This window comes from Macaca nemestrina, chromosome 2 (assembly GCF_043159975.1).
Source record: "Macaca nemestrina isolate mMacNem1 chromosome 2, mMacNem.hap1, whole genome shotgun sequence".
Classification (NCBI taxonomy): domain Eukaryota; kingdom Metazoa; phylum Chordata; class Mammalia; order Primates; family Cercopithecidae; genus Macaca; species Macaca nemestrina.
This window is the reverse complement of record NC_092126.1, coordinates 54928515-54940619: the sequence shown is the minus strand read 5'-3', so window position 1 is coordinate 54940619 and position 12105 is coordinate 54928515. Positions and strand designations below refer to the sequence as shown.

Below are 12105 nucleotides of genomic sequence, written 5' to 3'. Positions count from 1 at the left end.
AAGACTATAATACTGTTTAGATAATATTTTTCATGTAGGAATAAGACATTTTGCACATAAGAAAGGATTGTAATCACTAACCACTTAACAAAATTTCACTTATATTTGAAAATGAAAAACAATTTATATCTATTAAATCTAGCCATCAAAATGTAAAAATTATGACTAAAACATCTATTTTTCAAACATTAGGTGTTAGACACTTGGCTAAGCATTTTATATGCACTTTTTCATATAATCTCCAAAATCAGTACCTATCAGGGAATAGGTACTATTATTATTATCTCTATTTAACACATGAGGGAACTGTTGAAATTTATAGAAACCAAATAACTTATCCAAGGTTGCAGAATTGTACTCAGAATTCTCGGGAATTAGAGCCTACTAACACAGTTAACAACAGTGTCAACAACAAGAGCTCTTAATCATTTATACTGCTACAGACTTTATGTTATAAAATTAAAGCTACATCTTGATAGTCATTTGGTCAATATAAGCTCTCCTAAAGCTATTACAGAATAAACTGAATGGTAGAAAAAAAATTGATTGGTCAAATTTTACAGAGAACTAATTTGGGTCAATTATAGAGTTAGTTTCAACAGTAAACTCTATTTGTATTGTATTTCTTAATATTATGATAAAAATGATTTTTTTTCTCCTTGTAGGGATGTTCTCATGTAGCCCAATAAAAAAGAGAAAATTACGTAGTAAGATGGTCTAAAACACCATATACAGATTTTCTTGTTAATTTAACATCTTTCTCTAGAACTATTCTTAGAGCTTGAAAAACAAGAATTTCCTTCTGAGAAGAAATAATCTCTGAAACTTTGACAAATCCCTATCTAATGAGAACATCTCCTTAAGAACACACATAATACTTTTACATTAAACAGTATGCTGACCTTTAGACTCCATGTTTAAGTTACAGTGTTACAGTGGATTTATTTATTTAACATGTTTTTATTGAGTATCTCTTGTGGGAAAACAGTTTTATGAAATAAAAACGCCCTGTATGATCTTAGTGTCAGATCTTATTTGTCCTCGCTAGACTCACTGTGTTAACAGACCTGGGTGTCAAGAGTAATCTCTGCTCCTGAGGGAATTTGATTAAGAGTGAGTGAGTATATCAGGACCACTTCCTCCACTTCCAGAATGAGGGCAGAGAATTACCTGTGCAGCCTCAGACCAAACTAAACAATGACTTCAACCCATGACACCACAACACACCGACTTCAACTTTCTTCACTGTCAGACAACTCCCACTGTTGTTCTTTACACACTAGACTGAATCACTCATATATTTATACTAATTGAATCTAGGTTAGCAACACCTCTTAGGACACTGTCATTTGAGGCGTTGAATATTTTAGGGGATCCCATCTACTTTGGATCAGCTCCTACACCTAAAATCCCAACTGGCCCTACCAGTTGGAGATCCCAGAATATTTTGAGCTAAATCCATTTAATTAAAAAACTTATTTGTCAGAACTAGACTGAAACTTAAAGATCAGTTGCTGTGTTATTTTAATCAGATCAACTTCTTCAAGTAGAATTTAATGGGGAAGCTCGAATTTTAAAATCCCAATAAATAGAAATGAAGGTGCAGTTGAAACAAGAGTACAGCAATGAAATGAGAAGACCCAGGATTCCTCCCACATACTTCCCATCCACCATCCTCATACCTTTTCAAGGTTTTAGAGCACAGCCTTAACATTCCTGGTATTCCTGGTTTATACCAACTGATTCTGAATCTTAGGTACCCATCCACAATTACCTAACTACTTAGTCTGGGATCCCAAACTCAAACTCAGTATATTAAAGTTCTCTAGAGAAACAGAACAATGTGAATATGTATGTGGGTGTATGTTTTCTGCAAACATAGAGAGAGAGAGAAAGAGAGAGAGAGAGAGAGAGATTTTAAGGAATTGATTGTGGAGGCTGGGAAGTCTGAAATCTAAGGCAGATCAGCAGGCTGAAAATCCAGGAAAGAGCTGATACTGAAGTTTGAGTCTGAAGGTAGTTTGGAGGCAGAATTCTCTCTTCCTTTGGGAATCTCAGTCTTTTGCTATTAAGGCCTTCAACTGACTAGATGATACCTACCCACATTACGAACAGTTTTTATCTGCTTTCAAAGTCTACGAATTTAAATGTTAATCACATCTAAACAGTACCCTTAAAATGACATCTAGGCTAATGTTGGGCCAAATATTAGGGTACTGTGGCCTAGTCAAGTTGACGTATAAAATTAGCCATTCCACCGTGGGTCCTTAATCTAAAATCTTGTATTTTTTCTATTATGAATAAGGGTTTATGATACTGTAGAAGAGAAAGACATTATAACATAGGCTAACTGCTTACCTAATATTAATTCCTCTCTTTTCCCTTCCTAACAAAATATAAAATTTTTGTATGAAGATCAAGGAGCCTACCTAATATATGAAACTTTCTAGTCTTCCCTACCATTATAGTTGGCCAGAGAAATGTAAGTGAAGTCACTAGATACAGTTCTGGGAAAGTCTTTTAAAGGGGCTAGCAGATTCAGCTGCCCTGACCAGGTGTAGGGCCTCTTGACTTTTTCCCTACTTTTTCCCTGTCCTTCTTTCTCTTGCCTTGAATTTGGACTGATGACTGAAGATAGTGTAGATATCATATAATCACAAGTATCTAGAGCCCCTGAGGGAGCCAAGTCCTAACATTTTTTGAGCTGATGAACCAGCGGCAGTTACTATTACCAGATTCCTTATTACATTAGAAAACAAAAATGTCTTTATTGTTTTTCTAAGCCTGTGTTAATGTATGCAAACTAAATCCTACATTGATACAGACAAGGACACAGATCACTACAATGAACATCTTGAAAACTGAACAGTGATTAAAATTTTGAGACTGTACCTAAGGAAATGAGTAAAAAGGAACAAGTTGATATAAACTAGACATAATAAGTACATCAAACACTAGCAAAGACTATGAAACGGGTACACTGGAGGACTGAACAGCAGCCATTGAATTCAGCAGAAAGGTAAATGGACCTAAATGGCTATAGGAAAAAAGGATGTGGACACTTAAAAGAACTAAACTTCCAAGCTGCAATGTTAGGAGAATCACTGGAATCGATTATAGTGAAAGTTGTGTACCTTCTTTCTCTGAACCTTTCTGAAAAGTGAAAAGACAGGAGAAGGACAAGGACAAGTTAGCTGTGCAGTCTTCACTCCATATGCTTCCTCCTGACAGACCCTTTGAAAAACTTTTCTTGACTGGTTTGTCAGTGTAAGCACGTTCTCATCCCAAGGTTTTTTGCACAAAGACTTTAATGGGTTAAGCCAATTTGTAGTTGTAACTACAAACACCCACTTTGCAGCAAGAGCTGAATCAGAAATCACTTTTAAACATTATTTTCTAATCATAGAAAACGGACTGGGGAGACACAGAGGGGGAAAAAACAGATATGTAATCTGTTTGGAGTGACTTAAATTAACTCCTCCTTTTAGCCAGAGGGCTATCTCTGAGCTTTCCACAGCCACAAACCATTTCCTAAAGATATTCTTCTTATGAGTAGCCAGTTTTACGAATAGAATGGGGAGTTGCACAGTAGTAATAGAGGTATAAGTGGGAGGCTTTGTGAATCTAATTCTCTAGACTCCATTGAGGTGGGGTGATGACCTTTGGCACAAGACAGTCATTTGCTAGGAATGAACATAGACTACCTTTATGGGAAAGAGAATAGAGTATGACAAATTTTAGCCAAGTTCAATGTCAGAGATGGGAGAACAAAGATGCATCTAGCACTAAGTGGTTAGGACAGCAGGAGAATGAAACTAGAGGGCCAGAAACAGGTGGTTAGCAAATACAAGGCTGGAATTGTGGCTGAAATTCCAGACCAAAGGCAATATAGCCTATCTTCCTCCTTCCTGCCCTTCTTTCCTTCCTTTCTTTTCTTTATTTTTTTCTGAAGACAGGCACAAACAAGACCTGTCTGAACTCTTGTAACTAACTGATGGTAGCTGAAAACAACAAAGGGTATCAGAAGTGCAGTGTTCATTATCCTAGGCAAAGTTCTTCCTGTCAATTCTCTCAAAATCCAGCTTACTGCTTGTATTAGTCCATTTTCACACTGCTATAAAAAACTACGTGAGACTGGATAATTTATAAAGAAAAAAAGTTTAACTGGCTCACAGGTCCGCATGTCTCTGGAGGCCTTAAGAAACTTACAATCATGTCAAAAGGTAAAGGCGAAGCAAAGCAGGTCTTACATGGCAGCATGAGACAGAGAAAGACAGAAGTTCCACATTTTTAAACCATCAGATCTTGTGAGAACTCATTCACTACCACGAGAATAGCATGGGGGAGACCATCCCCATGAGCCAATCACCTCCCACCAGGTCCTTCCCTCCACACGTGGGGATTACTATTGAAGATGAGATTTGGGTGGGGTCACAGGGCCAGACCATATCACTGCTGCAGAAAATGATTTTCATTCACAGTCACCTTTGATACATCTTTTGAGAAGAATAGAAATATAAGGTATTTTCTTTTTCTTTTTCTTTTTTTCTTTCTTTCTTTCTTTCCTTTCTTTCTTTTCTTTTCTTTTTTTTTTTTTTTTTTTGAGACCTAGTCTTGCTCTGTCACCAAGCTGGAGTGGAGTGGCATGATCTCGGCTCATTGCAACCTCCGCCTCTCAAGTTCAAGAGATTCTCATGCCTCAACCTCCTGAGTAGCTGGGATTACAAGCAAGTGCCACCACACCCAGCTAATTTTTGTGTTTTCAGTAGAGATGGGGTTTCACCATGTTGGCCAGGATGGTCTCCATCTCCTGACCTCATGATCTGCCTGCCTCGACCTCCTAAAGTGTTGGGATTACAGGTGTGAGCCACCGTGCCCGGATGAAATATAAGGTATTTTCTCAAGCATATTTATTGCCCTCTATCTGTCACCAGGAATGTTTACTTTATGCAAAAATATGGCATTAGTGTGATTTTGACAGGGCATGGTACTTATTTTAAATATTCGTTGACACAATAGTAAGAATCAAGTATTTTTATAAGCTATCTACAAAGCTATCCAATTTTTTAGTAGAAGTAGTATTTTACTAAGTAAATTTATACTTCTAGCACTCGATAAATTAACAAATATATGTTTTAAATTTTCTAGGAAGAGCCTATTTACTGTCTACCAGTAAACAGTATCAAAAGGGACTTTGTGGGAGGGACACAACTATCAATATTTCCTCTTTTTTTCTTCTATCCTTTACTCCCCTTCCCCACGTCCTGTATTTTTTGTGGACTAAATTTCCTTTTGGCCAAATTATTGATCAGTTAATTGGAATCTAACATTTTTTGACTATCTAATGTACAAACATGGACTTATTTAATGTTCACAATTAGCACCCCAAAATTTAAAAAAAAAGAAAAACAGTTCAGTCACTTGTTCAAAGTAGCTTAACTAGTAAGAATGGTAGAGAATTTTTATTTTCACTGAAATAATCAGTCTTAAGAAAGTAAAAACCTATTGAATGACCATAATTCTGTACACAATCTCAAGTTGTTTTCAAAGGATTTGGGTAGGGGAAAGATAGACAAGAGCTAAAATGAGAGCTGTTTTAGGCACAAACTGATTTGAATAAACTTATTCTGCCAATTTAACAGCGAATACAACATACTTGTGACATTTGCCTGGCATGTTTTAGAAACAGCAAAGAAAAAAATAGTGTGTTTGAGTAGATGTAGAATATTGAGTATTCAGGGTGCTATGTAAGGACTAGAGAGGCAGTTTGAGGTTGTATGTTAAAGGACTTTTTAGACCAAGTAGAAGAGGCTAAAATATGTCCTGTTTATATCAGAGAGCCAATGGAAACTTTTCAGATGTGGAGTGTCATGATCTGATTTGCCAAAAATAGAACTGATTATAGATAATCTAAAACTAATTTTTCATTAGTCAATGTTTTGTTGAAGGGAAAAATTCATCCTCTTACCCATAGAGTCCTTAAACTGTAGACATCTGTGTCTACTATGCCCTCCTCGGATCACTCTCTATATCTTTGGTACCAAATCCTATCCAGTTTACTCTACATCATCTCTTGCAATTTTGTTTTCCATTCTTTCCCTTATCCATGTCCAGATTCACACATCTTCTATTTGCTCATGCCTGGACTTTTGAAGCCTATCATGTGTTAGGGGGCCAGACACCAGCATCTCTCCTTTTACCAATATATTCCTCATAGTGTTGGAATTATGGAATCTCTGCAAAGAATAAAGCAACATGCCAAATACTTCCTCTAGTTTCACCTGATAAGAACCATGCAATACCTACTATTTGGTGTAATTAATTTTTTATTGTTGTGCTTGTGCAAACAACCTTTTAGTACTAGAGAACTCCTGAAGCACAAAGTACTCTGTAATAAATGATAACCACCAAATGTTAGGGTAGAAGCTATCTAAGTGAGCATCTCCCCTGAGCCCCTGGGCTCTGAAAAGTTATCAGACACATAGCCAGGCTGACCCTTGCCTTCATGCAGGGCACAAAGGCCGAAGCAGCCTGATAGCAAGCGCCGTTATGGCACTTACTATGTCCAAGACAGAAGTTGTAAAATGGTGGCCAATGGGCTGAGTTGGCTTAAAACTATATATTTTTAAATGGCATCATTTAAATAAATATTTACAATGTGAAAGAATTCACATACAAATTAACATTTATGCCTTCTGTTGAAAATACAGAAGATCTGTCAAAGCAAGATCAGCAATCAGATGGACCTATGTAGAGGAAGGGCACATTCTTGAAAAGGTGCCACCTTTTACTGTTTCCACATCACCATTTGACATCTATTCCTTAACAACTCTGGGCCTGGGGGAAGGGGAGGGAGAGAAGATGGGGAGAACTGAGAGTGCCTGGGATTGAATTTCCTGTCATCCCAATGGGAAGATGTCTCAGAGTTAGAATTAAACTTTTAAAATCGTGATAGTAAAAGAAAATGAAATTTCTTGAACACTTGAGTGTATAGATTTATATCAGCTAGGTGTAATGTTAATAATTTTATTGGTTGAGATTTAAAACAACTCCTCAGTTTCATCCTATTTCTTATTTTCTCATCCTTTTAAGAATAAAGAGCATCAGATGTATCCATAGATACAGTGAAGAATGAGCAGGGAAATAGATAAGGAAATGGGTGGTCTTCAATATAGAAGTTCCAAGCAGCAAATTAAGTTGGGGAATGTTTTGGGGAGAAAACCAAGGAAAGAAAAAAAATAAGTTTATAGGCCAATGAGATTAACAGACTATTCCTGTTGTGACAAGAAGTTAATAAGAACTGAGAGCAAGAGCTTTTGCCTTTTCAGATGTTTGAAGACAACCAGAAAGCATCACAGCCCAGGGCTGGAGAGCATATAAAAGATAAGTTTAGAGAAGTCCTCAAACCGATAAAATAACAACTTACTTCCCCAAATATGCTAAGGGTGTTTGTCTATGGTTAGTCAAACCATTAAAATGGGGAAGAAGGAGGGGTCAGAATTTTCTCTTCTAAGTTCAGAAGAGCCACATTTTGCCGTTCTGACTCTAAAGCAACTACAGTACTCTACAGAGCACAGAACTGTATGTAAATTCATCTATTGTAAATCTAATCTGCAAACATGTATTAGGTCAGTATTTGGAGACAGAGAAGCCAACTGGTTCTTATCACTACATTGTATAGCTTCTATTAACATGGATCTCAGGGACTCATTTGGGTAATATTTGCATTGCCTAGGCTGTGGACAAACCATGAAGTAGCCTGAAAAGGACTTACTCTAGGGAAGAAACAGTGTGGAGTGGAAAATAGGGTGTGGGTAGACTTGTTGAAGTGTGTGTGAGTGAGAATAGTGGAGAAAAGGAGAAAGAAGGCATTAGTAGATTCATTTAAGACAAAAATGTCCATTTTGGTTTCTTAAAAGCGACTTCTTTTTCCAGTTTAAAACTGTTTTGGGACCAGGATAAATTATTCTTACTGGGAACAAAGTTCTCTGAAGGAAAAAAAAAATGCTAAACATGTATCTTCGCAAAGGATTTCATATTTGAATTTAAATTTAAAGATAAATTTGTTTTTAAGAAAGCACGAAAAAGCAATTTCAGAAAAAAATCAGAAAAGTTTAGTTTTCTTTTTATTAAACAAGAAACACAGAGAAATAAATTGATTTAGTTTCTTGTTATGTTCCCTTGGATATGACATAAATTGAAAATCGTAATTAGAAAAGAAATGAAAAATAATTCAATAAAGCTTTCACAGTTATACCTGAAAAAGCCATAAATACAGTATGCAATGACATAATGCAGTAGTCAAGATAGAGAGTCATTGTTTAAGGTGAACTGAAGTGTGCATTATTACATCAGCAAAAAGATCCCATAGCTGACACTAATCTTTAGGGTTCTGCCAAAGTGGCATTTCATCCAAACTTTCTGTATTGACCTCACAATTCCACATACATACCTGTAATTCAAAACTTATGAATTTTTCAAAACATGTGTAATCTGAATACACAGATATGCATACTTCAAAGGGTTAAGCTACCCAAGCCATAGCCAATGAATCACTTTTAAAAAGAGCAATAACTCATTGTAAGAATCACGTAATTTCTTACTGCAGATGTGCTTTAACTTTCACACACTCATGTTTGCTTTAAAGAATTCACGATTTATGAAATAAATGACACAGTTTTAAAAAATCTTTTGAGTCCAACAACTGGAAAAAGAAGTGAATTATTTCAAAGATATTCTTACTATACTTGAAAATATCATTTCAAAAATCCTAGTTCTTACTAGGGAGTAAAAAAATGGACTACTGCATTTCAACTTAAAGCTACATTTTAAAATGTTCCATATCTTTGTATGCAATATATTTTCTAAATGTAAGTAATTAGCTGCCTGTTCTTGAAATAATTTTTGGTTAAACAAAAGTTTCAGCTCCTATAAGGCATAGTTAATAGCATGGTAATTACAACATTTTTATAATAGCTTACAATCTTCTTAGATGTTTCACAACTCCTTCGGTTAGGGCTGGCAAATACGATTTCTGTTACTATTCTATTTTAGCTTTTCAGTAAGTGCCAGCAAGCGAAATTATATTCCTCTCCTTTTATGGCTTTCTGTGAGGCCCTGACTTGTAGAGAAGGCATTTGTGAGGTTGCTAACATTAAAGATAATGTTAAACAGCTTATATTTTAACTAGAGATACTTTGTAGTTTGGGTATATGCACATTTTGATTATTTGCCACAGATGTAGTTGAAAATGGTAAATATTTTCTTCTCATTCACTTATTTTTACTCCTGAAATCAGGTGGCCTCTTAAAAATCTTCAGAAAAGTTAGCTCGTTTGAAAAGGAGACCAGGAAATATTGGTTGATATAAAAATGAAAGTTCAAGCAGTCGACACTTTTTGTTTGAAATAATTTAGAAGCTAAAAAATAAAATAAATGTACTTTGCCAAAACGCAAGGCATTTTAGGCTCTTATGAAGAAATAAAAGAATACTGACATGGAACTCAGCAAACTGGTTAAAAAAAGTGGGAAGGGAAGGTTTTTTGTTAGAGGACATGTTAGCTTGCTATTAAGAAAGATTACTATTCCAAGAAGTCTGGCTAATGCCAGAGACTCTTTATCAGCAAAATAAAAGAAGCACGCTGAGCCTCAAACATATTACTACACATTTCTTGAAAATGTCTGAGCAATCTTTAAAACAGGAGTGAAGAGGAGAAAGCCATACCAGTCGTAGCGGTGTCTGAAGTATCCTCTGGTGATCTCTATTACCATGTTGACCACACCTCCAGACCCAACTGTGTGCACGTAACAAAGATTATCAGTAAATAATGTATTCATCTACTGGATTCCAATGAAAGCCCCGATTACTTTTCCCCTATGTTTGGACTAAATGTGTGGCTTTCTTTAGATATAACCAAGGAATATGAAATGTATTTAGGCAAAAGATCAAAAAGTACACAGAGGCCCGGTTAGTAAGAAGGAACATTATAATTTTCCTTCATATGATAACGCTGTAACTGCTTAAGTACTCCTCAAAAATAACTTTTCATGGTGTGTTTTTACTGATCTACTAAGAACTCTTACAGTATTAAATATTTTAAACTATCAAAATTCTGGAGAATGCATCCTTTCCTATGTAACCCTCTATTTGATAAAAGAATTTTTCCTTTCATTGTGCCTTACACAAATGGTTTATCTTATCAAAACTAATAGTGCTCTAAAAACAGGATTTTTTTAACTAAGCAAGATCTTTTTTAGATGCATGTTTTGTGCCTACACATGTTCTACATAATCAGTAGTTATAATCATAATACTTTATGCAATCATTTAATTTCCAAAGTTTTAGTTGACATATAGCAATATACCTGAAAAATGTTAATAAAACTTTTTTAGCATATTCTCTTTCATCCTCAAAAACAAGGTACCTTGTGTAATGTTATTATGCTTTGATTTAGAAACCATATTAATTAACCTTTTAGAACACAGAAATGTAGGATTTTAGGGCTGAAATGGACATAAGAATTGTTTAGTTCAACTGTCTTTAATGATTTTGCAGGAGAGGGTCACTAGATGAAAAATTTGCTTGGATTCACATAGCAGCTACGAATAAAGAATTGATAGAGGAATTTGAATATGAAAAAATAGTTAAAATTTAAAATTTGAAATATTCTTTCAATGACTATATAAACCTCTATCCATCTATCATATGTATTTTGTGTAATGTTAGGAAATGGTATTTCCTTTCTTGGAAAATATTTTTAGTACCATAGGAATATAAAGATATAAAAGTCTTTTCTATTTATGTTTACTCAACAAATATTTATAGAAAATTATTTCCTTCCTAACAATAACAAAATGGTATATCAATGAACATTTTCATAAAAACAATATACAATATAAACTTGTAAAACTATTCATGAGTCACTTAGTGAATGATAGTGAATTTTTGATATGTTAATTAATTCTTCTGTGGCCAAAGCTACAGCTGTACAAATTCTGTAATTATGAGATTGAATATGCATTGTTATTGTGTCTTTTCTCATTAGTTCTATTTTTCAAGCAATGGCAATTTAAATAGATACTTGCATTGCAATGCTTTTCCCAGGAGAGATTATAAACAAATAAAGCAGGGATAGGTATATGATGAAATATTGTGCAAGCATTAAAAACTATTATTAAATTATTTTCTAATGACAAAAGAAAAAGAATATGATATTTTTCAAATGAAATAACCCATTTAGAATCCAATTATGATCACACATACATACACACACATACACACACACACACACACAGTGAAAGGAAGCTGGTGAATGGAAACCTGCAAAAAAAAAAAAATTGAGAATACTAAAAATGTATAGGTTTTTCTGAGTTGCAGATTTTTGGAGGACTTTAAAAAAATTGTGCATTTTTAGTATTTTCTACAATGAGCATATTTATTTTATACACAGGAAAGAGTAAAACTAATTCCAAAGAAATATAAATAAAAATATGAAAGAATGAAATATGATGATGCAGGTGCAATTTCAGGCTACTTAAACATTGAATTCAGTAGCATCTTTTCTTCAGAGAATGTTAGGATCTGGGCTAGTATGTCTTTTATAAGACAGTATGAAACAAAGGCATTTTTGCTCAGTAAAAGATTAGAAGCATTAGAAGCATTGCAAAGCGGAAGAGACCAATGGAACAGGAAACAAAAGTAAAAGAGTTCAGATAAGGGACTGCTGAGAAAAACAAAAGTAAGTTGCTAACAAGTAGTAAGAGCATTTTCTGAGTGTTTTGGCTTATTGTATTAACTTAGACAAAGGTAGAAGGAAATAATATTTCTATAACGTCTGTAATATGGCAGGAATTATGCTTGAACATTTTATTTATATCATTTAAATTTAAGTTGGGTCATATAGGTCTGTTTATTCTCATATTACTTAGATATAATTTACCTCACCCTGGTATGTTACTGGGAAAAGCAGAATGACAAGAAGTAATGAAACCATGATTTAAATTTAGCTTAGTTGGCAGCTAAAACTTAGGCTCTTTGCATTTTACTCTCCTTTCTCCAGAGTATTTTGATAAAATAATTAAAAGTACTGTTTGTCTTCCAGGATGA

General features: G+C 34.6%; 2 long non-coding RNA genes across 4 annotated transcripts in view; one reads left to right on the top strand and one right to left on the bottom strand.

Moving 5' to 3' along the window:
• The window catches only part of LOC105499022 (uncharacterized), a 45024-nt gene that overhangs the window by 30651 nt on the left and 2268 nt on the right, over positions 1 to 12105 (bottom strand). Inside the window, exon 2 of the long non-coding RNA XR_003013479.2 lies at positions 9724 to 9793. This is a non-coding gene — a long non-coding RNA (uncharacterized lncRNA). The remainder of the gene's footprint in view (positions 1 to 9723; positions 9794 to 12105) is intronic.
• The window catches only part of LOC105499025 (uncharacterized), a 98991-nt gene continuing 91904 nt past the window's right edge, over positions 5019 to 12105 (top strand). For all 3 annotated transcript variants that reach the window (XR_011619807.1, XR_011619809.1, XR_011619808.1), the window contains exon 1: positions 5019 to 7628. This is a non-coding gene — a long non-coding RNA (uncharacterized lncRNA). The remainder of the gene's footprint in view (positions 7629 to 12105) is intronic.